The sequence below is a fragment of the Colobus angolensis genome, unplaced genomic scaffold (genome assembly GCF_000951035.1).
Source record: "Colobus angolensis palliatus isolate OR3802 unplaced genomic scaffold, Cang.pa_1.0 Scaffold108, whole genome shotgun sequence".
NCBI classification, from domain to species: domain Eukaryota; kingdom Metazoa; phylum Chordata; class Mammalia; order Primates; family Cercopithecidae; genus Colobus; species Colobus angolensis.
This window is the reverse complement of record NW_012111808.1, coordinates 2102881-2129975: the sequence shown is the minus strand read 5'-3', so window position 1 is coordinate 2129975 and position 27095 is coordinate 2102881. Positions and strand designations below refer to the sequence as shown.

General features: G+C 37.1%; 1 protein-coding gene across 1 annotated transcript in view; it reads right to left on the bottom strand.

Annotated features, from left to right (window-relative positions):
• The window catches only part of RAB27B (RAB27B, member RAS oncogene family), a 167645-nt gene that overhangs the window by 62564 nt on the left and 77986 nt on the right, over positions 1-27095 (bottom strand). The gene's annotated exons all lie outside the window — the stretch shown is intronic.

Below are 27095 nucleotides of genomic sequence, written 5' to 3'. Positions count from 1 at the left end.
ATTACATTTTAGACACATTCAGACATCCCTAATTTACAGACTGGTAGTAAAGGTAAGAATACAAGCTTGGGTACATTATAGTAGCAACCGATTTACTCCTCTGTGAACAGAATTTAAAAGTTCCAAACCTGTGACTTGGATTCATGTTAGTAAACAATGAGATGTCAATGACTGCTTGAAATTCAGTTGCTTAACTTGGTTCTTATTCAATGCCCTAGAGATAATCTGGGAGGCACTGCTGTTATCAGCTGCCAGAGAATTTCTTGTAGAAGGGAGCAAAGGAATAGCCCAAACCAAAACACAGAACAAACAATAGCAAAGTAGTGGAAAAATTGAGTATTAGAGAAAACATTTTGGTCTCATAGAAATCTGTCTATTCTATTATGAAACTATTAAAGAAGTTCTAGAAGTTCTATTTTATGTCCTTCAATGTTCTTGAAAGTTGAAAAGAAGAGCAATAATGCCTTCATAGTGTTATTGTGAGGAATTGACTTCATGTCAGTAATGTGCGTAGAATGTGCCTGGCACAGTAAGTTCTATGGATGTGTTGGCTATACTTATAATTTTGGTAACATTTAATCTACTCCATTTTCCCCAAGTAAGATCCAGTTCATAAAAATCATTTTGGATCTACTACATAAAAGCATATGAGGCTCAGATTGTAGATTTTTCAAAGTATGTATGCCTGGAATCTATATTTATGATAAATCTACTTTGCATTTAACAGCAATATCTAAGTGTGTAACAAGTATGTGTCCATGGGCCCAGATAGAAATAAAAGAAAGAACATAAGAAACTTGAATCTTTTCCACTGTTAACACATTGATTTAAAATCAACCTCTGTGCTATACAATGATAACCCATATTCTTTACCTAGTTTATGTATTCACTACTGACATTAATCCTAATAGCTATTATTTCCTGTACGCAATATAATTTCATCTCATTTGACTTTCACAACATTACTGTGAAATAGGCAAGGCATCTATTATATTTGTTGTCTCCATTTTCAGAATGAGGTAACTGAGGTTGAGAAAGTCGCAATAAATCTGTCCAAAGTGATGAAGTTCAAAAGGTGGAAGTCAGGTCTATTGATCCTGAATGCCGAGCTCATAGTGGTCACTGCATTGTGCTACCTACCTGCAACTTCTAGAAAAAGTTTCTGCCATGAGAAAATCTGACACACACATTTATTGATTACTCTCCTTGCCACCTTTCCCTAGATAAGTGTGTCACCTGCTTTATAGGACCAACTCTTGCAGGAATAGCTCTCCTGGAGTGACTTGCCACATAGAGTCCTGTCTCTGAGGTTCCAAGGCTCAGATCCAGTAGTGTCACATAGCGACACTACCAGAGAGTGGTGGGACATTTCCTTTCCTGGGAAGAGGGGTTCCAAGAAAGAGAAAGAGTAGGAAGACACAAGAGAAATATTGCTCGGCCACTCCACGAAGGCCACTTTGACCAGAGCTAGAGCAGAATAAAAAACAATGGAAAACCAGTGAAAACACGGGGACAGGATTATGTGTCATGATAATAGTAATAAGGTCTTCCTGTACCTGGAGTTTATGTAGCACAACTTAACTAGACATAACATCTGTCTAATTCAATCAATATGGCACTGAGGTAAATGTTAATGTACATGGGGTGATATGTAGTTACAAATGGCAAAATTATCACATGTATTTCATCTCTCCTCAAACTGCTTTATTACAAGAATAAATGAATTTTTAAAAATGTTACTGAATCACAAAGTCAAATAAGCAGATAAAATAACAGATAAACTTGCAATGAATTTTGGAAGAAGCTAAATCAGATGGAGGCATGGTGACTGATTTGGAAGAGCAGAGGATTCTATATGCATGCTTGCAGGAGAGATTATGGATAAAAAGCAAGCCAATTCTTCCTGCAAAACCTGGGCAGACTCAGGCCTAGGAGGCAGAAATCTCAGCATAGAAGGAGGCCAGGTGGTGGGGTAAACACAGGGGTTTGGTTGTACGTCTGTTTATTGGAATGCTTGGACCCAAAGTTCCCTTCCCCACTGTCACACAATCAACCAACCATAAGTTCCTCCATCTGCTCAATCCAGCTTCCAGGAGACTGGAGGTTTATTTTCTGGAGAAAGTAAACTAGAGTAATTTGTGGTTCAACAAGATGAACTGAACACATGCCTTTCTACCCTGCTCCTAGAGATAATGAATAAAAAAAGAAATTTATACACAAAACAGGAAAAAAAATCTTTTGAAATTGAAAATATACTCAACATTTACAAAAAACTGACAGATGGGTGAGAAGACTAAGTTGAAAAATCTTCAGGAAAGTAGAGCAAAAAGCTGTAGAAATTTTTTTTAAATGGAAAAAAATTCTGACTAATGGAAATCTCAGAAAGCTCTAGAAAAGAGTTCTTTCTATGCAGAAAAGGATAAAAACACTAATTTGAAAAAAATGTAAAAACAATACCAGAAATGAAGATGATGAACTTTGGGGATCAAAAGTTTCACTAAACGTCCAGGAGAACAATCTTTTAAATTAATCAAATAATTAAACTCATCGAGATATATCATTCTGAGATAAAAGAAACAGAGGAATAAAGAGAAAAACCTAAAACATCTTCCAGAAACATAAAGCCAATCACATAAAAGGAAAAAATAAATGCATCAGATTTCTCAAGAGCAATAATGGATCCAGAAGTTTCTTTGAATGTCTTCACATTTTTAAATGAAATTATTTTGAACTTAGAATTGTATACCAAGACAAACTGTCAGCCAAGCTTGATTTTAAAAAATTTTCTGATATGCATGGACTTAAAAAATACACATCCTGTGTGCCATTTTAAAGTAGCAGTTCCCCAAATAAGCTTGTAAATCAAGAAAGAGGAAGAGATGAAACCCCAAAAATGCAGGCCCAACATAAAAGGCAGTAAAATAAATTCTCCAGAGCAATAAGTGTGAATCAGGCCTAAAGAGAGGTGAAGAGATGGTTTGCAGCAGGAATGTCTCCAAGAAAAAAAAATGAAAAGAAAATGATAGATTGTTTGATACACATGTGCATTTGAAAATACAGTAGATAGTGGGAAGTGTCCACCAGATTCCATGTTCTGCTCTTTTTCCTGAGCACCACACTAGATTTCATTTCTTAGCCCCTTGCAGGTGGAGACACATGTCACTGAGGTCTGGTTCATGGATTGTGGGCAGAAGTCATGTACATCACTTCCAGGGTATGCCCTGAGATCCTCTACACTTCCCCTCTTCCCTTATTAGTGTGCAGATGCAAAGAACCAATGAAGAGCTCTAAGGCCCTAGAAGACATGACAGCCCCTAGATGAAAAGTCATGACCCTGAACTAGGGTGTGACATGGCAACCCCAGCTGCCACATGCTGGACTACCACATGAGCTAGAAGTAAACTTGTATTGTATAATGCCAAGAAGATATTTTAGAGTTGTTACCACAGTTAGATCATTCTGTTACAGTTGTTAAGATCAGTTGGAGGCAATTGTGAATAATATACAATAGGTACAGAGTGTGCTGAACTAATTTTAAAAGGACATTATTAACTCCATGAGAAACAAAAAGTTGCAAGAGAAAAGAAACATTATGATAGAATACCACTTTGTTCAGATCTGGACATAATAAAAATGTTGGGAACACTGACAAATGTATTAACCCTAAACTATAATAAAACTACAGGTGGAGGATGGCAGAGGGAAAGACTCTCTGTGTATATGTGCATGTAAGACAACTAAACCCTCAACTATTATAACAAAAATCAATAAATAATGTGTAAAGTTGCTAAAGAAATAGCAGGACAAGCAAACCAGTTAGAAATATAAAAGTACAGTTAAAAAGCTACTAAAAGAGTCAAATGTTTGCCTGAGGGATTAAGATCAGGGCTTAGGAGGAGACCTGCACTGTTTCATAAGAACCGTAGATTTTGATTTTGTTTTAAGTTATGAGATATATTACCTTAATAAAAATAAAATTAATTTTAAATTACACTTAAAATACACAAAAGGAAACAAAAGATATTTGTTCTATAGAGAAAACATTATGCTTTATTAAAGTATTTATATATACGTTAATATAATGATCTATAAGCAGTGGAGAAAGTGAATTGAAATGCAGGATGGAGATAGATTTGATAAGTTTGCACAATGATTTATTCATTCAACAAACATTTATTAAGCAACTTGTGCCTGGTACACTGCCAGGTATGGGGGATGCAGTGCAGAACATGAAGGAAAAATAAAGGTGTGCTCTAAGAGAAAACCAGCATTTTAAGCTTTAAGCAACAAATATATTTGGTTTCTTCTCTCTTGCCTTCAGTAGCATGAGCCACTGACCTGGTCATGACAATGCCTTTCATCCTTCACTATCCTCTTAAAAATTTCTCTTGACTTGACCCCCTCACTGATGAGATCTGAGATTTTGTAACCCTTCTCTTGCGATTGCAGGGGAGGCTTCACCAGAAAGTTATGCACGGGTGTGCCTCTACCTCCTGCTGATTTTCTGTTCATGTGAAGAAGTCTGTCTAATCACAAATCAAAATCCACCCTTCTCCAGTTTGAGAAAACCTCACAGCATGACTAACAAGTCATAAGACTGAACTTCAAGGCCTTGCTAGTTTTTTTCACAAGGAAGATGTAACTTTGAGAAATATACATGCTTAAGATACTTTCTACTGGCAAATTACTTTAAATGTGTAGCACATAAAGACCTATTTTAGATATCTGCTCATTAAACTGGCTATGTTTTCACAATTGTACCTACAGCATCTACTCTGTGGTGAGGTCTTAACCTTCCCAGTACCAACCTCATTTTGCCTGTTTTTTAGAAAGTGTAATGAAGATATACTTGGACCTTATTAGAAATTATTGTAATTTTGTCTAATTTTTTCTTCTTATGTTAGAGGAACATGCTGTGGGAAAGGTCCAAATAATGTCACGAGTGATGTTCACATATAGCCTTTATGAAAGTCCTAACTTGCCAAGAAGTCACAGTAGTGTGGGTATGCCATGATCCTGTCTATGAATATTTGACATCTTTATTAAAAAAAACTATAAGCAGAATTTTAGAAATAATTACAAGAACAAAAATTGGTTAAAGAGAAGAAAAGTTATAAAAATAAGAACTAAGCACACAGGAAAGAATAATTCATTTTCTACAAGTCATATGACAATACGCATACATAAATATAGTCATGTATTAGCATGTATAATTGTATGTGTGGACATAAGTATAGTCATATGCAAAGCCATATAAAATTTATAATTATATTTGCTTTGCTGGTAGCTTTATGGTGAGCTGCAAAATAAAATGTCATATGGGCTTACCATATAAGTACAAATGAATATATGGTGATTTCTCCATTTTCCCAAAAGCTGTTACCTAAAACCAGTGTTTTTGTTACTTTTGCTACTTTTTAAACTGCAAACACTTCAAGCTGTGATGTCATATATTCAGGAATGACTATTAAGTCATCTTAAATTCCTTCGCTGGCCTTTTAACCAATTATAAGGTATTTTTTCTAGGTATCTAAACTAATATTGACTAATGTAATTTCAGGCAAATATGTCTTTCCTTCTCAAAATACATTTTTATCAAATTAATTTGATGATTGTTTCCTTATAAGAGAACTGTAGGGACTCCAATGTTAAGATAACTATCTCTTTTTTAAGATATAATTTGGGAAATCATCTTGCCTTATTTTTGGCCATATATGATGTTATAAGTTGTAAAGAATAACAGCTAGTTGACTGGGTGTGGTAGCCCACTCTTGTAATCCCAGCACTTTGGGAGGCTGAGGTGGGTGGATCACCTGAGGTCAGGAGTTTGAGACCAGCCTGGCTGACATGGTGAAACCTCATCTCTACTAATAATACAAAAATTAGCCGTGCGTGGGGCCCATGGCTGTAATCCCAGCTACTCGGGAGACTGAGGCAGGAGAATTGCTTGAACCCAGGAGGTGGAGGTTGCAGTGAGCCGAGATCGTGCCATTGCAATCCAGCCTGGGCAACAAGTGTGAAACTCCATCTCAAAAAAATAAAAAATAAAAAAAGAAAATTACAGCTAGTTAATTAAGGTTTGATCATAGCAAATAATCACATGCTATATGATTACTTTTTGAAAACTATACTTTGGAAAATAATGTCAATAAACCTTATTATTATGTGCAACATGATCTATTTATTTTTTCTTTTTTTTTGAGAAGGAGTCTTGTTCTGTCACCCAGGCTGGAGTGCAGTGCCGTGATGTTGGCTCACTGCAACCTCCATCTCTCAGGTTCAAGTGATCCTCCCATCTCAGCCTTCTGAGTAGCTAGGATTACAGGTGCACACCGCTACATTCAGCTAATTTTTTGTATGATCTAGTCAATTTTTATTAACAATATGGTAACAGCTTATATGCCTATAAGGAATTTTTATTATTTTTTTATTTTTTCATTATATTTCTAGTAGTATACTAAAATATGTAATGTAATGAGTATGTTTATATTTATGTATATTTTATAATTATATTATTATATTGATTTAGAATTATAATTTTATAATATTGATAGTATATAATATTCATTAATAATAATTATGTTAAAATATAATTATTTATAAGTAAATTTCTATTTTTAAAGTAATGTGAAAATTCTAAATACTACAGCCATACAATACCTTCTGAAATATGTATTGCTGCCATAAACACTAAGTAGGTTTCTGTTCTATGGATTTTTTTAGCTACAGATTTCATTGCTACTGAAGGTTGAGTGGCTGGAATAAAATCCCCACACACTTCATATAAAATATGAATATGCTAGAACCATTCAATTTATTTTAAATCAATTATAAACAATATATTTTTATAGTCATATATTTGGTGTGAGTCTTAACAGAAGAGATGAGTTTTATAACAACTGATTAAAAAACACGATTAGGATAGAGATACAATTAATAAGAACTTCTCATTTTCTTGCATTTCTCTCCCTGTAAAATGTGGTGAACACTAGTCACATTGGTATAGGGCACTCAAACCTCTTTTCTGTTTGTGGGGCCTCCTTGGATGCATGTCTTAGTGGGAGTCCACTGGAAAAGTCAGAGGTCAGGTGCTCATGGCAGGAATGGTGGTGTGTAGAACCTGAATGCAATAGCACTGAGTGGTTCCAGTGGAGGCATCCTAACCACACGGTTGAATGTCTTTGCTTATGGCTCTAGTTCCATAAGATGCCTTGGAGTAGGGACAACAAAATGCCAAATGAGGGAGAAGAAGTCTTACACCAAAACAAATATGGAACTTGATCATTTGTATGAGCAAAGTGAGAAACATGTATGAGAATGAATTCTGAGGGTGCTCGTACCTAGGAGAAAGGAGCACAATTTTAGAAAAGGACGAATTGATTAATATAGATGTAGAGGATATAATATACTAGTTTGATTAGCTGGGAGGGCTTGTAATTGTTTTCTCAGTTTGATGAAACTCAAACTCAGATTAAACCTTGTCTTAATTCAAAGACCCACCCTAACTCTTTAGGAAGGGCATTGCAATACCATTATAAATACACTCAGAATGTCTGCTGTCTGAAATTTCCTAAAGGATTGTATGGTTATTTGCCAAGGTAATTGTCATTGGAGAACAGGAACATTTCCAGAATAATAGAAAATTGACTCTAAGCTATCACTAACAGCTGGATAACAAGAAATCCACTGAAATTCAAAGATTCAAGTCAAGATTTGTGGCTTAACCAACTTCAACTTCAATGTGGGCTCAGTAGGAGTCTCAAATCCACCTCATATCTATTTTGCTGTTTCCTCCCTTCCTACAGATCAAAGGATAATGTGACAGAAGAGTGAATTCAGGGATACTGAAACTATGCAACACAACTAAAGAGACTACATCCAATAGGACAGTCATTTTCTGAAAGAACTGCAGAAATTAATGTCACCATTAAGGACTTGAACCCTTAATGGTGATACTAATTTCTGGTGATTCTTATGAGATCTCCTCTAGGTTCTCTACACTGACTGTGTGGAAGGTGGATGGGATGGGTCTTGAAGAATGCCAGTGAATAGCTATAAACTTAATCAGATGATAACTTCAATTGCAGCTAATGCAACTAACCAAATAGATACATATTCTAATACTTGGTATATTTGGATAGATGGTTCTAAGAGACTTACTTACTAAATTACTTGCAAGACTTTCCAACCAATTCAGATTTCAGACAAAGCCATTCTGTTTCTTGTATTTTATGCCCAAGAGATTTATGATAAACTATTTATTGGTAGTAGAACAGAGTGATGAATAGAGCCTGTGACATTCCCTAGTAGGATAATTAGTTTGGAAGCCTATACATTATAAACTTTAGGGTCTTCCCAAGTTTAGAAAGGGTAAGATCAATAGGAACTCTAAATCTAAAGCCTTGGGTTTTACTCCAAGTTCTGCCAAAGATACGTGATAAATTAATCTTTGATCTTATATGTTCAAAATAGAAGGTTTTAAAATAACTCATTCTGCTGATAAAAGTTTCACACACCTGATGCCACAATAGTTGTCCAAAGAATGAATGTTTGTTGAATAAATAACTGAATGAATCTGCTAATTACTTTCACATCCTTTGCAAGGAAAGTTTCAAGGAAAAGAGCACAGAATTTCTTGCTTTAAATTTCAGAAACTTTGATTTTTTTTAATAATTGAGATGTAAAATGTTAGAAATAAAGATTTGTGAAAATGATTTAAAGTATTGTATATCAGACTCTCGAAATAAATGTGATTTGAAATAAAAAAGTCTATAGCAAATACATTTCTTGAGCCATAATGATACAAAATATTTGTATGTTTTTCTCTGTGAAAATTAGGAAGGGGAACTCCTTCACATTAGTCATTATATTATAACCTTATGTCACTATTGGTGATAAACATATTAGCAACTCCCTGTCCTGCATTTTAATAAATAAATCACAGAAATGCCTTGGCTATTGCTGGTTGCCCTTAGCCTTGCCACAACTCACTAATGGACAAAATGGATTTGTGACAATCAGAAAATACACAGCCCAAACTTGCATTTACTGATCCCAACTCTAGGATCTTTTAACACTTGGCACCACAATCTGGAACCTGCTTTCTCCAACTAACTGGAAGTGTTTTTCACTTTCTTTGAGATTATCATTGTCAAGATAAAAATTATCCTTAAATCTTTTCTGTTTCAAAGTTAAAAAATAAAATAAAATATTTGCTTAAACCATTTTTTTATTAATGATCATTCAACAAATTAAAAAATATTTAAACATATAGCTCCAAATATGTCAATCCCTCAGTCATCTTGGCACAGATATACTTACTGATTTAAAAATACTACAAATACAAGTTTTTGAAAATATTGGAAATTTGTGAAATATCTCGAAGTTGAATTCAACACCTAACCCCATGACTCTATGATCCCATGTTTGATGTGGAAGCAACTATTATTGTATTTCACCCACTCTTGATTTGGCCTTCGCTGTATACCCTCAATTTGGTCAGTGGGGACCAGAAAGCATTTCTAACCTACTAATGTTTTTGCTGGCACAATTGATATTTTTTAGCCATGACAAGGAACAACCAACTCTACATTTCACAGTAACTCCAGAAGGGCTTGCTACTCACACTTAAGCATATTAAAATAATGGATGTTTATACTGGTGAATTTGTGCCAACACATACACAAACTATATTAAGTAAGTCAGTTGAAAAAGATAGGGGTTTCGATATCTAAACTTGATAAATAATCATATTGAAACAAAAATATTTTTATACTTAAAGAGAGAAGATTTATTTAGCTAGCAATTTATTAATAATAATACTGGCCAGGCACAGTGGCTCATGCATGTAATCCCAGCACTTTGGGAGGCTGAGACGAGTGGATCACCTGAGGTCAGGAGTTCGAGACCAGCCTGACCAACATGGAGAAACCCCGTTTCTACTAAAAATACAAAATTAGCTGGGCATGGTGGGACATAATAAGCTATAACTTTAAGAATTTTTGTGTAGTAAATACCATCATGAATTGCTTTGGGTGGTTTCTTAAAATGGTCCTCAACGTAGAAGAATGACATTAATAGCAAATTATTAAAGAATTATCAAGAAGAGTAGGTAAGAGCTTCTCTAAGGGAGTGAGGGGTTTACAAAATGATGCTCCTTGAAGATTTGGCTAAATCAATAAATTGATTTTAGAGTAAGAAATTGATACACTATTCTCAGGTACACAGATTTTAATAAGTCCAGAGGCAGAGGGATTTGAGGTTATATCTCCCAGGAGTACTTGGAAAATAGCCGTTATGTGTTGGTGGTTAAATGAGAATCATTATACTTTAGCCAATGATGTAAGATGATGTCTTGCCACGAAAGCTGAGAAGTCTGACATGGCTATGTCTGCACAAAGGGCTCCCTATTTCTGCTCAAGTTTAAAACAGGGGAGGATCCTCTGCAAGTGGTTCTAAGCCTTCTCTAGTACACAGATACCATACTCCTGAAATAATACTTCAGGGAAGATTAGTCTGACCCTTGGAAAACAATTGAAGTAGTTATAATCCACGCATTTTCAATGAGAAAAACATTGCCCCAGGGAGGCAAAATTTGTTGTTGGGAGGTGAAATAGTCTTACTCTTTTTATGTATAAAGCATAGATATATCTATGGCACATAAAGAGATACACAGTATATCTGTGGTATTAAATTTTCATTTGGGTGGCAATTAGGGAAAAAAACGTCTGAAAAGGCTTCTTAGGGTGGGGTTGGGGGTTGAGATGGTTGCTGTGAAATAAAAGATAAGAAAAACTGATAAATACCAAACACAAAATAATAACAGCACATTCCTTTCAGTCCCGACTCACAAACGTATTCACAGACACTTAAACATATAAACTTGATGAACATAACCTCATTCAATATCCTACAATAAAAACTATTTGTAGTATATATTCTCAAGTAACTGAAAGGGTTAACTCAGTTAAATGTTGAAATACATCTATTCAAAAGATTAATGCGGTTTTAGAATATTAATATTTTGGCATGGTTGTTATTCTACTAATCCCATTTTTGTGTCGGGAAGATAAAAATATATGGTAAACAAACCTTGCCTTCTTATTGTCTACAGAAGAGGGATTAGATATAGCTAATCTAAGAAGTATATCCTGTCAATTGCTAAAAATATTTTTAAAACAGCCAGGAGGGTAATCTGCTCTGGAGTATTGAGTTGCTCAGATAAGGTGGGATCACTATTTGGGATTTAATTCTTTTTAAATGTTTTCTAATGGCAACTGGGGAAAGAACACAACAACATGTGAAGAAAAGCCATAGATTTCCCTCCTCCATTTGATCCTATTCCCTTGAACTAAATCAAAAATATTTCCACATTAATGTTCAAACAAATACTAACTTATGTAGGGTTTCAAAAATAGAATAGCTTTATTCAATAAATCTGGATTGTAAATCTGGATCTTTCACAGCTTTCCCAGTGCAATGGCAAAGTTGAATAGTTACTGCCACAAAGTAGTTGACACAGCCTACAAGTTTGAAATATTTATTATCTGGCCCTTTAGAGAGAGAGTTTGCTGTCCCTAACAATAGAGGATTTGGTTAAATAAATTACTGTTCATCCACTCAAAACAGACTGCATTTATTGAAATGTTATTGTAAGAGAGTGCTTCATTAAATGAAAATAGATGCACAATGCATATGAACTAAGCAACTGAAAACAGCATACATAGTGAAAGTCAATTTTCGTTGAAATGTGCACATATACACAAAGTATTATGTTAGGTGCTTAGAGCTGAAAGAGCTTGGCTCTCAGAGTTTCACAGACCTAAGTTCCATTACTGACCATACCAACTAATTATCCATTGTGTGGGAAAATAAGTTACTTTATCTTCTTTCTCCATTAAAAAAAATAACCTGGGGATGTTCAAGTATAGATATCACTCATCTCCTTCCAAAAACTGATTTGAGGTGAATGGACATATTTATATCTATTCCTGTGTTAATCTGTTTATGTTGCTGTAAAGGAATACCAGAGACTGGGTAATTTATAAACAGGTTTATTTTGGCTCACGGCTCTGCAGACTGTACAAGAAGCAGGGCACCACCACCTACTTGGCTTCTCACAAGGCCTCAGGAAGCTTACAATCATGGCAGAAGGCAGAGGGGGAGGCGATGTATCATATGGTGAGACAGGGAGCAAGTCAGAGGGGAGAGGTGCCATGCTTTTTGAAACAATCAGATCTTGAGTGAACTCATTTCAACTCATTATCATGGGGATGGTACCAAGCCATTCATGATGGATCCACCCCGTGACCCAACACCTCCCTTTACATCCTACTGTCAACCTGTGGATCACATTTCAACATGAGATTTGGAGGGGACAAATATCCAAACCATATCAATCCCTTATGGAGATTTAATCATTAAATGAAGCACGTAAACTTTCTCATAGGATGTCTAGTACGTGGCACAGCAGAATAAATTTTTAAACGTTCCTCTTACCTCTGCTTCAAGTAGGCAATAGAAGAAGATAAGAAACTCCTATCTTATTTATTTTTCAATAAGCAGATGGGATACAAAAAAGAGTAAAGAAAACCCCTTCGGCGCTGTGGTATTCTCCAGCCACAGTGGTAGACAAGAACCACAGAACCTCAGAGAAAAGCTACAACCGAGAGCAGCATTAGAACAAGGTATTAGCATATTTCTATGCCATGACATCTTGTTTCTTCTCTGAATTATGTCAACTAAGGGGTATAATTGCAGAAGATGAGAGAGAATCTGCTTCTTTATTCATTCTATTTCTCAGGCTGAGACAGAATTATCATTTGCACCAAGAAGATGGGGAAAATATTTCTTGAATTATTAGTTTTATTTGCAACTACTTGGTATACTATTGTATATAGATGTATGTATACATATATATATGTGTGTGTGTGTTTATATATATTTTGTTTTCCTCACACTACGATTTAAATTATTCTAGTGTTTCATCTTTAAACCAATAGAAATAAAGTATTAACAAAATCAATTCCCAAAATGTCTTTGTTAACTAATATAGAGTCATAGAATCTCAAAATTTGAAAGCAATCATCTAGGTTAGAGTTTCCCAAACTCTCTTCCATGGAACACTATGTCTGAAAGGTATTAATAGTTGCATGTGTATGTTAAAGGAGTTCCATGGTCAGACTACTATGGGAAATGCTGCCTGTGCTACTGTCTCTGCAATGAGCACTAACACATTCAGGTCTCCAAAGTAATCAAACTTCTTTATTTAGCCTGTCTCATCCAAAGTAATTTGGCAGTAACATTTCTTTACTCGTAAAACTCCTATTTAACATCTCCTAGGATTATTTCCAGAACATCTATAAATTTTCATGTAGTTAAATCCACTCATTCTACAGATGAGGAAACATAATCACGTACAACAAAAGAAAGTGAACCTGGCAACTCAGATCCTCCATTCATTTCTGTTTGCCAACTATTGATCTCAATATTACCCAGATTCTAAAATTCTGTTTAATACAACAACATGTTTGTCTTTTCTCCATCCCCAAACCCCCCAAAGTGTCAATGAAACGAATAGAAAGGTATTCACTCATAAAGACAATAGCAAGGAAAAGGTACAACAGATATTTTGACATTAGCAAGTGTGCTTATTACCTTATCAGAGCAAACTTACACAAAATCCCTGCACTAGGGGTCATGGAGGAGAGTAATGGATTCGCTCAGAACCACTGAGATGTTTAGCATTTAAAAATATCAGGTAATGTAAAAAGTATTGGGTGGATAGGAAGTTGCAATAGAGGCACTGAGTGAATGTCTTATGAAAGAAAAATAAATCTCAAGACCCCCAAATCATTAAGCCAAAGGGAAAAGTCAAGGTGGAAACTGTGTCAGGCAAACTTGCTTCCCATTTTATTCCTAAATAAGATAGCTACAAAGATAAAAAGCCACATACCTCCCTCACAATTTGTCCACAAGGAAATTCTTTGGGCCTCAAGATGTTTACCCTAAAACACAGTTCTGTTGAATTTCACCCTGGCAATGTAAATCGATAGCTGATCTTCACAGGTGTAGGACAGAAAGTCATTCCTCTGCTCACCTGAGACAAATGCATATCTGATTGCTTCCTCTGCCCTATTGTTTATGTAAAAATGCAGATTAACTGTGTCAGACTAAAGCATAAGTGACTATTCCTCCATCCTCCTCTCACATGTAAATTGTGTATTCAGCGAAAGGCTGATCAAAGACTCAAAAGACTCAAAATGCAGCAGTTTGTCTATTCTCTACCTATGACCTGGGAGCTCCCGCCCTCTTGAGTTGTCCCACTATTCCGGACTGAACCAATTTATATGTTATACATAATGATTAATATCTCACGTCCCGAAATGTATAAAAGCAAGCTTTACCCCAGCCATCTTTGGCACATGTCCTCAGGACCTCCTGAGGCCATATCCCAGGTATGTCCTTAACCTTGGCAAAATGAACATTCTAAATTGGTTGAGACCTATCTCAGATACTATTAAGTTCACAGTCTCTATGCAGTGTGCCTCTTCCCCCATTCAGAAGTTCAGGAAACTTATTTCTCAAGAGTGACTCAGATAGGTGATAAAGCATGGGGAGACTAACCAAAAAGTAATAAAACAATCCAAATTCTAATATTATTATATCAGGCTATATTTTTTCATAAGAAATGTATTCATTTCAGGTAACATTTATTGAGCACCAATAATAATGGACTAGATGCTGAAGATACAAAGGTAATTTAACAGCAGAATTCATACAAAAGCCATGATTCCTGGTCTCAAGGAGTCTATAATTGCAGGAAGAGGGTTCACAGAGGTTTTCTTATTTATATATATCTATATTTTATATTTTATATGTATATTTTTTGAGACAGGGTCTTGCTCTGTCGTCCAGGCTGGAGTGCAGTGGCACAATCTCGGCTCACTGCAACCTCCACCTCACCAGTTGAAGTGATTCTCATGCTTCAGCCTCCCAAGCAGCTGGGATTACAGGCACCCACCACTACACATGGAAAAAGAAAAAAAACACACACACACATACACACACACACAAAAAAACAAAACAAAAAAGTACTTTTTAAACACCCAGGTTGGTTAAGTCTAACAGAACAGAAAGAGCCTGAACCACAGTATTATCATTATAAAAATTTTCATTGTGACAACTCCTATAATAATAACTTAAAAATATGAATGGGGCTGGGCATGGTGGCTCATGTCTGTAATCCCAGCACTTTGGGAGGCCTAGGCGAGGGGATCACAAGGTCAAGAGATCGAGACCATCCTGGCTAACACTTTGAAACCCCATCTCTACTAAAAATACAAAAAATTAGCTGGGTGTGGTGGCACACACCTGTAGTCCCAGCTACTCGGGAGATGGAGGCAGGAGAATCGCTTGAACCTGGGAGGCAGAGGTTGCAGTGAGCCGAGATTGTGCCACTGCACTCCAGCCTGGGTGACAGAGTGAGACTCTGTCTCAAAAAAAAAAAAAAGAAGGGAAAGAAATATATATCTATTTATATATATATCTATATATGTTATATATTATTTATATATAATTATATATATAATCATTGCTAACATTCTCAGACCCATTTCTTTATCCATTTACTCATTATATATTATTATATAAAAACATATAACATATATATATATTCATTTGAATACTCCATGCTTATATATACTTGAAATCAAAGTGAAAAGATACAGAAAGACTGCTCCTTTAACCAGTCTCCTATGCTCCCCACATAGTAACACACCATAGAGCTCCATGTCATACCACACACCAGGCTACATCTCCCTAAGAAGAGGGCAGTTCTGCATTAAGCAGATGATTCACATACCAGCCAGTTTCCAGTCCTTGACCAAAGGCTAAGTACACTGCTTATCTGTGCCGGCTGTCAACATATTTTAAAAACTGTGACTCTCCACAGAGTGCAGGATGTGGGTACCAGAACAAAAAAGGAAGCACTAGCAAAATGTTTTACATCTTTAAAGGAAATCCCATGGGTTGCAAGCAGATCAAATGGACTAAGTATATCATTCATATTTTCACAATGCATCATATTTTCACAATGCAACATGATGAAACAGCTAAATTAGAAGCTATACAATTGAGTGACCTGGTATAAAAATGAGCACATGGTTTCACGTGAATTGGGTTTGTTTCAACTTATGATTAACCAATGTATGATTTTGATGAGGTGGTACTTGTATTTGGGGACTTAAATTATAATTTCCAATGGAATAAAAATTAAATGCTTCTCTGAGGCATTTTTATTACTCTATATAAGATCCAATCTTCTGAAACCTGATCTTCAAAGTAGGAACTTAAGTTTCATAAAATAACTAAAACAAGTGCTTGGTGAATGATGCATTAACCTCAAGAAGACATTCAACTCTATTAGTGATTCTTAAGAACTTGTACTGTGCTTTCAAGACATGAATAACACATGATTCCTAAACTCACAAATTACCTATGCTAGAATTTTCACGTCAATAGTACTGGATTGTAGTCTTTTCAAAGAGGGAAGTCTTCAATCACAAAGGACAAATTTGCTCATGAATTCTCTAAGTATATACAGAAAATTACCACCATTTATTGTTGTGAAAATTGTTTTTGTGCTTTGTATATATACCTGAAATAGTACCCTGACATTTTAAGTAGGAAGACACAAATTTCTACAAGCACAGAAAAAGGAAAGTATGAAATTTTAATATTATACAGTCTTTGAAGGAATAAATAAACCAGCAGGAAAAGAGACCCAGACCCAAAGTAAATCTTTTTGTAGTGTTTTCTAGCATAGCCTTTCCTAGGGATGAATGCCACAGTGACCCCTAGTCTACACGAGTTGTTTTCCAGCTACAGCCCTGGCACTTGATAAGATTCCCACTTGCTGCCTGTGATGCCAACCAGAGCTGAATGCAAGGGAAGTGTGCAGAGTGCCTTGTGTCCCTGGAAAGGCTTTGCTGAGGCTCTTAACTCACTGAGGCTCTAGGGAGGGTGCTCGGAGTGCCCTTGGATTAAGGAGACCTCCAGAAACCTCTCTGTCAGCTTGGGCACATCATGCAATGGTGGAGAGCAGTCAAAAATTTAAAAAACAAAGGAACAGAAAACTCAAACAAAACAAAACAACAAAAAAAACCTTTTCAAAGACATATAAAAAGAGTGGCCACAGCAGAAAGAAACTCTCATATACCTCACCCATAGATCCCATTGCCCAGTCAAGTTTGGCCAGTTGTCCAAAAAATATCTTCCAGAGCAAAAGGATTCACTGAGATCATGTGTTGCATTTAGTTTTCACATCTCTTAATTTTTGCTTAGTATAGAACCACTCTAAAGTTCTCCTTTGACCCTCACGATCTTGACACTGTTGGAGATTACAGTCCAGTTGTATTAGTTTGTTTTCACACTGCTGATAAAGATATACCCGAGACTGGGAAGAAAAAGAGGTTTAATTCGACTTATAGTTCCATATGGCTGGGGACACCTCCGAATCATGGCAGGAGGCAAAAGGCACTTCTTACATGGTGGCACCAAGGAAAAATGAAGAAGAAGCAAAAGCAGAAACTCTTCATAAACCCATCAGATCTCATGAAACTTATTATGAGTAGCACGGGAATAGCACGGAAAATAGCACGGGAAAGATTGGTCCCCATGATTCAACTACCCACCCCTGCCCAACATGTGGGAATTCTGGGCGATACAATTCAAGTTGAGATTTGGTGGGGACACAGCCAAACCATATCACCAGTTTTTTGGTTGAATGTCCTTCAGTTTGGATGTTTCCTTATAATTAGATTAGCTGCTCTTTCCTAGAAATCAAACTTAAATATGCATAGGCATCTCATGGAGAATTTAACTAAATTGCAGATTCTGATTCAATAAGACCATAGTTCTGCATTTCTAACAAGCTCCAAGGTCATCAATGTGACTGACCACATTTTAATGGGAGGAACCCCATAAGACAACAATCAAGAAGAGGGAGAAATAATCAGAACTGATTATCCACCTTTCCCCTCATCAGGACTAATCCCATGATCCTTTGTGAGGTTTAATGAAGTCACTTCCAGAACTCCAAACTTTCCTTAATCATTGATTTCACCACTAGAAATTCCAAACTTCCAGAACTATTGATTCTCTTATTCCTAAATGAACCCCCAAACCTGTCCTAACCAAATTATCATCATCCCAGTGAATGGTTCCATCATCTGCCCAGTTGCTTAAGTCCAAAGCCAAGAAATCATCCCTGCTTCTTCTCTTTTGCTCAGCTCATACTGCCAGTCCAGCAGAACCGCCTAACTCCAAGACATATCCCAAATCTGTTCACTTGTATTTGTCTCTACGGTTCACAATGTATTGCATATCCCCATCCATCATCTCTTGCTTGCACTACCACTGTAATTTACTGATTGGTCTAACTGCTTCCATTCTTGTCCCCCTTCACCCAGAAGTCAGGGAGAACTTTGAAAAATAAGTAAGTCAGGCTCCCCTGCCTGAAACCTCTACTGACCACTGATCATGTTTAGGGGAAAACACTAATGCAAACTGCTCATTTTGCTCTCAAGGATCTTTGGGATTGCTCTCATACCTTCTTGCTCACTGCATTCTGGCCACACTGGCCTCCTTGTGTTTTCTCTGATCAGTCAAGCCTCATGCCCCTTTTGCCTGGCATATACTTCATCCTGAACATCACATAGCTTGCTACTTCCCACTCCCAATTCTGCTCAAAGCCATCTCTTAGGAGAATTTTCTATTGCCTTATCTGAAAGATCTTGTATTCCCAGTTTCTGTACTTCTCTATCCCCTATCTTTATTTATGTCATCATAAACATCATCACTATGTGAAACTATGTTATTTACTTTTTTCCTTGCTTAGTTAGCATTCCTTTCCTCTTCTAGATATACATTCATAAGGAAATAAATATTGTATTTCTTTTTTCACTCATGTATTTCAGCTTCAGTGCCAGTTGTAACAAACTCAGTAAATATTAACTGAATAAATGAATGAAGAAATAAATGCTACTTTAAATCAAAATGCTTATGTAAGCAAAGGACTGAATGGGGAGTTGATAAAACTGCCACTCCTCACATGATTACTCACCGCTGACAAAACCTTTCCAAATCAGTACGTGTCCCATTGACGAAGACTTGACATAGCCCGTTCTCATGCTATGTTCAGGAGCTTACCTAAAGTTTCACAGAATGATCCTGGTCCAGTTAGACTTTATAACGCTGATATCCCCCATGCTAGCCAGGAAATTTTTCCTGACTTCTCCTGGTTTCAAGACAGCTAAATGAGCTGATATGTTTAAACTCTCTTTTGCCTTATGTTCCATTGAAATAACTAAGGAATTTAGAAATAAGAAAATATCTGTAGCAGTTTAGGAATATAGGGAAGTGTAGAATCACACATCAAGAAACCTTGAAAGATTTCAGGAGGGTATAGAGACGATTTGACCTGAGAGAAAATCTCCTCTTGCTGACCATTCAGTCAAAACAGAAAGGAGCTATCTTGGACATAAATTGGGAGATTACTGCAACAAATCCTAGAAAAACGTTGACTCTTGAATCGCCACGTACCAGATATAAGAGCAGCAACTGAACCAGTGGGCAAAGGCCAATGGAAAAACTATGGCAAAAGAACCTCAAGCACCAGCTAACTTCAATTGCCCAAAGCAAAGGAATAATGGAAGAAACTCAACTCAGCTCAGGAGTACAACCTCTGTGTTCTCCTTCTCCAAGGATTTCTATTTCTAACAGTATCACAGCGGTGTGTGTTTTCCATTCTAGCAAATATTGCAAAGATTGTATTTGCAAACAATGTAAAGATTATTTGAACTTGATTTCATTGTAACATGAATAACCTTGATCCCTGGCTTTACTCCTTCACCTGCTAACCAAAACGAAGGTTGTGTAGCTTAGAGAATCCCATGGTCAAGTATCTTACTCAACAAGAGGGACCAAGGTGCCTGATGGTTGATTGCTTTTGGCCTATGTATTCTGAACGCAAGTCCATCAGCTGTTCCATCTCCTTCTCACAGGCCCCAAATTAGAGCTTGTCCTCAATTCTCTGTAGCCCTCCTCCACACTAAAAAAATAGGGATGACAGTCTTAATAGGGGATAGCAAAAAGTTACCTCCATAGTTGCTGACTGAGCCCATATCTTCCATGGGTTTAACAAATCTAGATCAGAGGTCTCAAATCTTAAGGCAGTGGTTCTCACAGTGAGGCCATAGAGCTCCTCCTGTAGCAATGGCTGGATACATTTTTGGTTGTCACAACTGGGTGGTAGAGTGTGTGTTACTAGCATCTAGTGAGTAGAAGCCAGAGATGCATTAATCATCCTGAAATGTACTGGACAGCTTCCCAAGCCCCAGTAAAGAATCGTCTGCCTCAAAATGTCAACAGGTCTGAACCTGATGAACCCTGCTCAAAGGTCAATAGGCCTAGATGGGCAATAGTAAGTGTGAACTGGCCATGAAGCAATAGGGCATCATGGAGAAACTGGTGACCTGGGATACAGTGATGACAGATTTTCCAGTTTTTTAAGAGAGAGAAAGATTGTAGGTTTTTAATAATCATATACTTTGTTGTAAATCAGTTTGATAGTGTTTTTAAATAAATGTTGAAGATCAGTTTTAGAATGCTGAAAAACTAAATTAAAACACAGGAACAGGCCAGGTGTGTTGGCTCACGCCTGTAATCCCAACACTTTGGGAGGCCAAGGCGGGTGGATTACTTGAGGTTAGGAGTTTGCAACTAGCCTGGCCAACATGGTGAAACCCCATCTCTACTAAAAGTACAAAAATTAGCCAGGCATGGTGGCGTGAACCTGTAATCCCAGCTACTAGGAAGACTGAGGCAGGGGAATTGCTTGAAGCCGGGAGACGGAGGTTGCAGTGAGCCTAGATCGTGCCACTGCACTCCAGCCTGGGCAACAGAGCAAGACTCTGTCAAAAAAAAACAAAAAACAAAACAAAACAGGAACAAAACAAATTTAAAAATTAAACGACTCCAAAAAATAAAATAAAATAAAATTTAGTGGTCTGGATCTGGCCTGTGGATTGAGGGTTTGCCATTGCAGATTTGGTACTTTACTTATTATATATAAGCTGATCATAACAGCATAATAAAGTCTAAGCACCCATGAGAGCAGACAGCAGTTTAAATATGGGCATTATAATAACAGTAATAACCAGAGAAAATGAATACAATGGAAAAAAAGTTAGTATAAACAAGAGGTGAATTTATAGCATCATATTCCTGGTGAGATTAGAGATGAGGCTGGGAAGGTAAGCAGGGACAAAGTGTTAATATATATAATCTAGAGCAGTATTTCAGATAGGTACTGCAAGGAATACTCCAATAAAAGTGTAGACAAAAATAACAAAAGGTACCTCTCAAAAGAAGAATGGCAAACTGTTGCAAGAGATGAATATTTGCAATGACAATGAAGTCAATGTAAATTAAAATGAAATGATCTTCATCAATTATACTAAAAAGGAATTAATGCCCAGTGCTGTGGAGCATTGGTGGCGGGGAGGAAGAGCACCACTAATGCAATCCTGGCAAATGTAAATGTTCTTTGCAACCTAGGCTTTGAATCACATTAAAAATGTACGTGTTCTTTCATGCACAAGTCTACATCTAGGGACTTATCTTAGGGAAATAATTGAACAGGTGGATACAGGTAAACACACAATTCTGTTCATTGTAACATGGTTTATAATAGCAAATAATTAAAAATAATTTCAACGTCCATTTACAAAAGTTTGGTTAAATATAATTTATTAACAACCACACAGTGTGGTGGTTTACAGCTGCCAAAAGGAATGAACAACTCTATGTATGGAGGGAAGATAGATTATAATATTTTTATAAACTCAAAATATTATCAGTGAGTAAAACAGATGGAAGAGCTGAGGGACAGTCAGTTAAGTCTTTGAAAGAGAAGTTCTCACTAGTTCAAGTTCCTATTGGTTGATGTCCTTTCTGATTGTTTCTGTGTGGTGGGATAATGGTTCTTCTGCTTAAAAAATCATTTTATTATATCTTCTGTTATTTTTTCTTGTATATATTGCAAGTATACCTTGCTTTTGTAATAAAAGTATTAACCATTGCTTTATAAAAAACATAAATTATTATTTTCATGTATAAATCAATCTGAAACATATACATTTAAATTTATAAAATATTCACATATCATACCCTATGGGGAAACTTAGTATAGTATTTTATGACCTACAAAATTATTAACCCCAGATGTCACTTGGTCTTTTAAGAATCAGGAAAATTCCAGTTGATTCATTTGTTTCTCCTTGAGTCTGAGAGAAATCATTAGTTAGTAAAAGCAAAAGTGCCATTAAGTTAAGAGTACATTTTCTGTCATTGATGATAAATGAAGTGGTCCAAACAAAACTAAACTAATCGTGTAAACTTACTATATTTTCCCTCCTGATCCTAGCATAATCAATAACACAAATTTGGAAGTTAATGAGTCACAATTTAAGTTAAAAAATATTAGTCTAATATTACACAAAGTTTAATTTTTGTAACTCATTCTAAGCATAGCCTAAAATAAAAAATTGTTTCCAGGAAAAGACTAACGACAACAGTAAATTTCTTTTAAGTTAAAATTGCCAGAAAACTTGAATAAAAGACAGTCCTTACATGTGTGATACTCTTGTGATTGTGGCTGATAAAACATACAATTTGATTTTTACCTTCATCTATGTCCTTGAGGATTTTAATGTTTTAATAGTTTCTTAAATGTTAATAATACATTTAGGACATGGACAATTATTCTTTTGATTTTATAAGATGTGGCTATACACTATATTAATTCTTAATAACATGAATGAAAATAAGTCATAAATAAATAATTGTATTTAGTGTTCAAACAACTAGTACGTCTTTGATATACAGAACAATATGACTGAATGTTAGCAACTTAGAAGTTTCAGAATCTCCAAGTCCTATCATCTTCATATTAAGTAGTACTTTGAAGTGCTGCCACTACTGTCTATGTTTTTCTTATTTTCTTTGAAGGCCTAACACACAGAAGAACTTCCCAAGTGTTGGTTGACTCACCTACGCAGAATGGAATGGTTTTTCTCTGCCTGGACACTTACATGAAAAGACTCTAATACTCTCCTATGAGAGGGGTGGACCCAGGATGGAGTGGAGACAGAGAAAGCCTGGGTACCCAAGGTCTTGGTTCTCATCTAGCTCCACCAGCACTAGTTCTTTGATCCTGTCATCTTCATGCTTCTGTTTTGTCATCAGCAAAATGGAAGAGTTGTGCAATAGCTGAGGTCTCTTCAAGCCCTCACCCTCTATGACTCTGTGACCAGATCCAAGAACACACTTCAGTTGTGGATTTCTCAGGGTCTCCTGTTGGCATCTCAGCCTTGGAGGAGGGCTGCCTCTATGTTTAGTCCCTCTACGGTGGATGGTTGCTTCCCATGCTTGTGATTATTTAGGAAACAGGACATGAATTGCTAACCAATGGGAAGGAGGAATGAACTCTCAATATAAAACATTAATGGGAAAGAGAAATAGATCAGAGAAAAGGAAAGCAAAGTCAATTGTTAGATCATAGAATAGACGGGGGTTCTTGCACTAGAACCACCTAAGGAGTTTTGAAAAAATATACCAATGTTCAATTTATCCCACTCAATTAAGTCAGAATCTTTAACGGGAGAGCTGACACTAATACTTAAAGAATAAAAACAATGTCTCCTCTATATTTATGTTGCACAACCCGAATTGAAAACCACAAAACACGATGATGGTGAGTATATCATTTGAGGAAGGGAAGAAATTAAGTCCATTCAGAAATATCATTATGCAAATAGAGACTGTCTTTAAAAATCTTGGAAATGTTAATGATTCTCAGTTTACAAAAGTGACCCAGACCACTCCCTAGACGAGTCTATTGGGCAGCCAAGGTTGGACCCACTAGACCATAAGTCACTCTGCAATCCTTTAATATTTGTTCCTTATTAGACTCCAGACTTAGGTCATTGGAAAATAGAGATAGATAGCTGTTTATTTAGTCTGTCACCATGAGTGAGAAAGAGCTGTACTTTAGATTAGACTATTCTGAACAAAGAAATGGATGCTTCTGCATTTTACTTTATACCTTATATTTTATTTCATTTTGACAGAGTCTTGCTCTGTGGTCCAAATTGGAGTTCAGTGGTGCAATCTAAGCTCACTGCAACCTCCACCTCCTGGGGTCAGGCAATTCAGCCTCAGAGTAGCCGGGACTACAGGCACATATCACCACATCTGGCTAATTTTTTTTTTAATTTATTTTTAGTAGAGACGGGGTTTCACCATGTTGCCAGGCTGGTCTCGAACTCCGAGGGTGAGTCACCCACCTCGGCCTCACAAAGTGCTAGGATTACAGGCATGAGCCACTGTGCCCAGCCACTTTTGCATTTTAAAAGAGATGTGATTCCCTAGAAACTATTTCAAATTCTTATAGCCCTGTGCACACATTTGCACTCAAATATCTGCTTGCCTTTCTGCATATATCATTTATTTGCACCCACTTAGAACTAGAAATATATTTTCTCGATGTTGACAGAATTAGAGGCATTAGTCACATTAGACATGATCCGGGTAGATAAAAGTCTGCATCCCTGTTTCTGAAATGGAGCAGAGACTGCAATGACTCTTCTTAAACTCAGATGTTGTAGAAAATTATGTCTTTACATCTTGCTCAGGACCAACCACTGTATGGCCAAGCTGTTTTTACAACTATGATGCCACTATTTTGTCTTATTTTCAGGGAAGTGCTGGGTAGAGAAGGGCAGGGTCCCAGGCAAGGGGTCCACCCTCAGGCCTGTGTTTGCAGACCTAAGTGAGAACAGGCACTCCTGTTCTTGCACCCAAATGTTGCATATTCCAAGACCACTTTGGCCTGCCATGCCCTCACATCTTGTGCCCATATAAACCCAAGACCCTAGCAGGCACACACACAGTGGGTGAACGTCGAGAGGAGGAGAGGAGTAGACCGATAGACACCAGCAGTCACCAGCAGACTGGCAAACCAGTGATGGCAGAACGACGCAGCAGAGTAAGAAAGAGGGGGAGTCTGGCCTCTGGGCATCCTGACTCCAGGGGAAGACCACCTTCCCATTCCATCTCCCCTTCTGGCTCCCCACCCATCTCACTGACGACCACCTCCACCACTCAGTAAAACCTTGCACTCACCCTTCAAGTGAACATGTGATCCGATTTTTCTGGTACACTGGGCAAGAACTCAGGATACAGACAGCTATCATACTGGTTGGTCCTCCACCCTTGCGATAAGACAGAGGGTCTATCGAACTGATTAGCACAAACTGTCTACAGATGGCAAAGACGGAAGAGCACACTGGAACACATGCCCACTTGGACTTTGGGAGTCACAGACACCCACCCCTAGATGGGGCTGGAGCCCAAAAGCACTCCCCAGGGCCTCTGTACCTGCCCTTCTGCATGCTTCCTCTAGGGGTTTGGGGAGTGGAGCAGCCAAAGGAGAGTCACACCCGTCACACATCCTGCAAGGGGGATAAGGGAACTCTCCCATTTCACCAGTCTATAGTAATAGAAAGCAGATCAGTGTTTGCCTGGGGACAGAGGGACACAAGGGAACTTTGGGGATGATGATTATATTCATTTAATTATTGTGATGGCTTCATGGGTGTATACATGTTTCAATACTTGTTAAATGGTACACTAAATATGTGCAGCATATGTTGACTAGACCTCAATAAAGCTGCTTAAATAAAAATGTTAATGATAAATACAGGTTTTCTGCATAACTCACCTTCACACCTGATTCCAATGTGAAATTTAAGCTTTTACCTTATGCCTTCATCCATAATACAAAGCATGCATACATGTGAAACTGACCCAATAGTCTTAGAGACAGTTTCTGGGATATACATAGAAATTGACCCTTCTAGTCTTAAAGCTTGAAACTTACATTTGTTTTATCTGAGTTTCTTCCTCAGGAAAGGATGCCCAGGCCTCTCCAAAAGTATCAAAGAACTGAAACTCACTAGATCATCACTTCCAGACAAATGAGGTTCCAGACCCTTCATTCATCATGACTGCTTCCTAACCATTCCCTACTTCCTCTCTTCCCACACAAAGTCACATTTCTTCCCTGCTGCATAAACCTCTAATTTTAGTTAGTTAGGGAGATACAGTTGAGACAGATCTCCCATCTCCTTGGCAGTAGCACCCGATTAAAGCCTTTCTTGGCAATACTTGCCATCTCAGTGACTGGCTTTTTGTGTGGCGAGGACCTAGATGGAACCCTTGGCATGTATTATGTACATCCATAATACAATGTTGGCCTTGTTGCTATGGGGTAAATTTACCAGTGAAAGGTGAAACATTCTCATTAAAACTGGGGGTCTAGCACAGCTACTTCCTAGGGCGGGTGCGGGGGATTCAAGCTATACTTCAACTCTCTTGACTCAGGCATGTGACAGTGAATGGCATTGTGGTAGCATCACAAATTCTGTAAAATTAACCATAAGTGGGAAAGTTTTAAAAAGTGACTCTAAAGCTCAATTTCCATCCTGGTATAAAGATGATAAATTTGGAAAGCTGGTGACGGAAACAGACCAGACTGCCATGCTGCAGTTAGGAATGGAAGGTTTCACTTTGAAAAATAATTCTTGCAGTCTCTACATTAAATAGTAGTCAAAAAAGTAACAAATAGATAGTAACCAGCCATGTAATTTAGAGGATGACTTCATTTGTGCATTATATGACAGGATTGCTGGTCTTGTCTCTATTTACATTTTTAATTATTTTGTACTAAATAAAAGAAGCAGGACACAAACACATTGCAATCCTCGGACCTCAGCCTCCCAAAGTGCTGGGATTACAGGCCTAAGCCACGGCACCCAGTCAAGTCTGATACACTTGATCCATACAGAATTGAGGTTTCTTCTTTTCCTTTCTTCACTCTTTCTTCTTCTTCTTTCTTTCTTTTTTTCTCTATTTTTTTTTGAGATGGAGTCTCTCTCTGTCGCCCAGGCTGGAGTGCAGTGGCTGGATCTCAG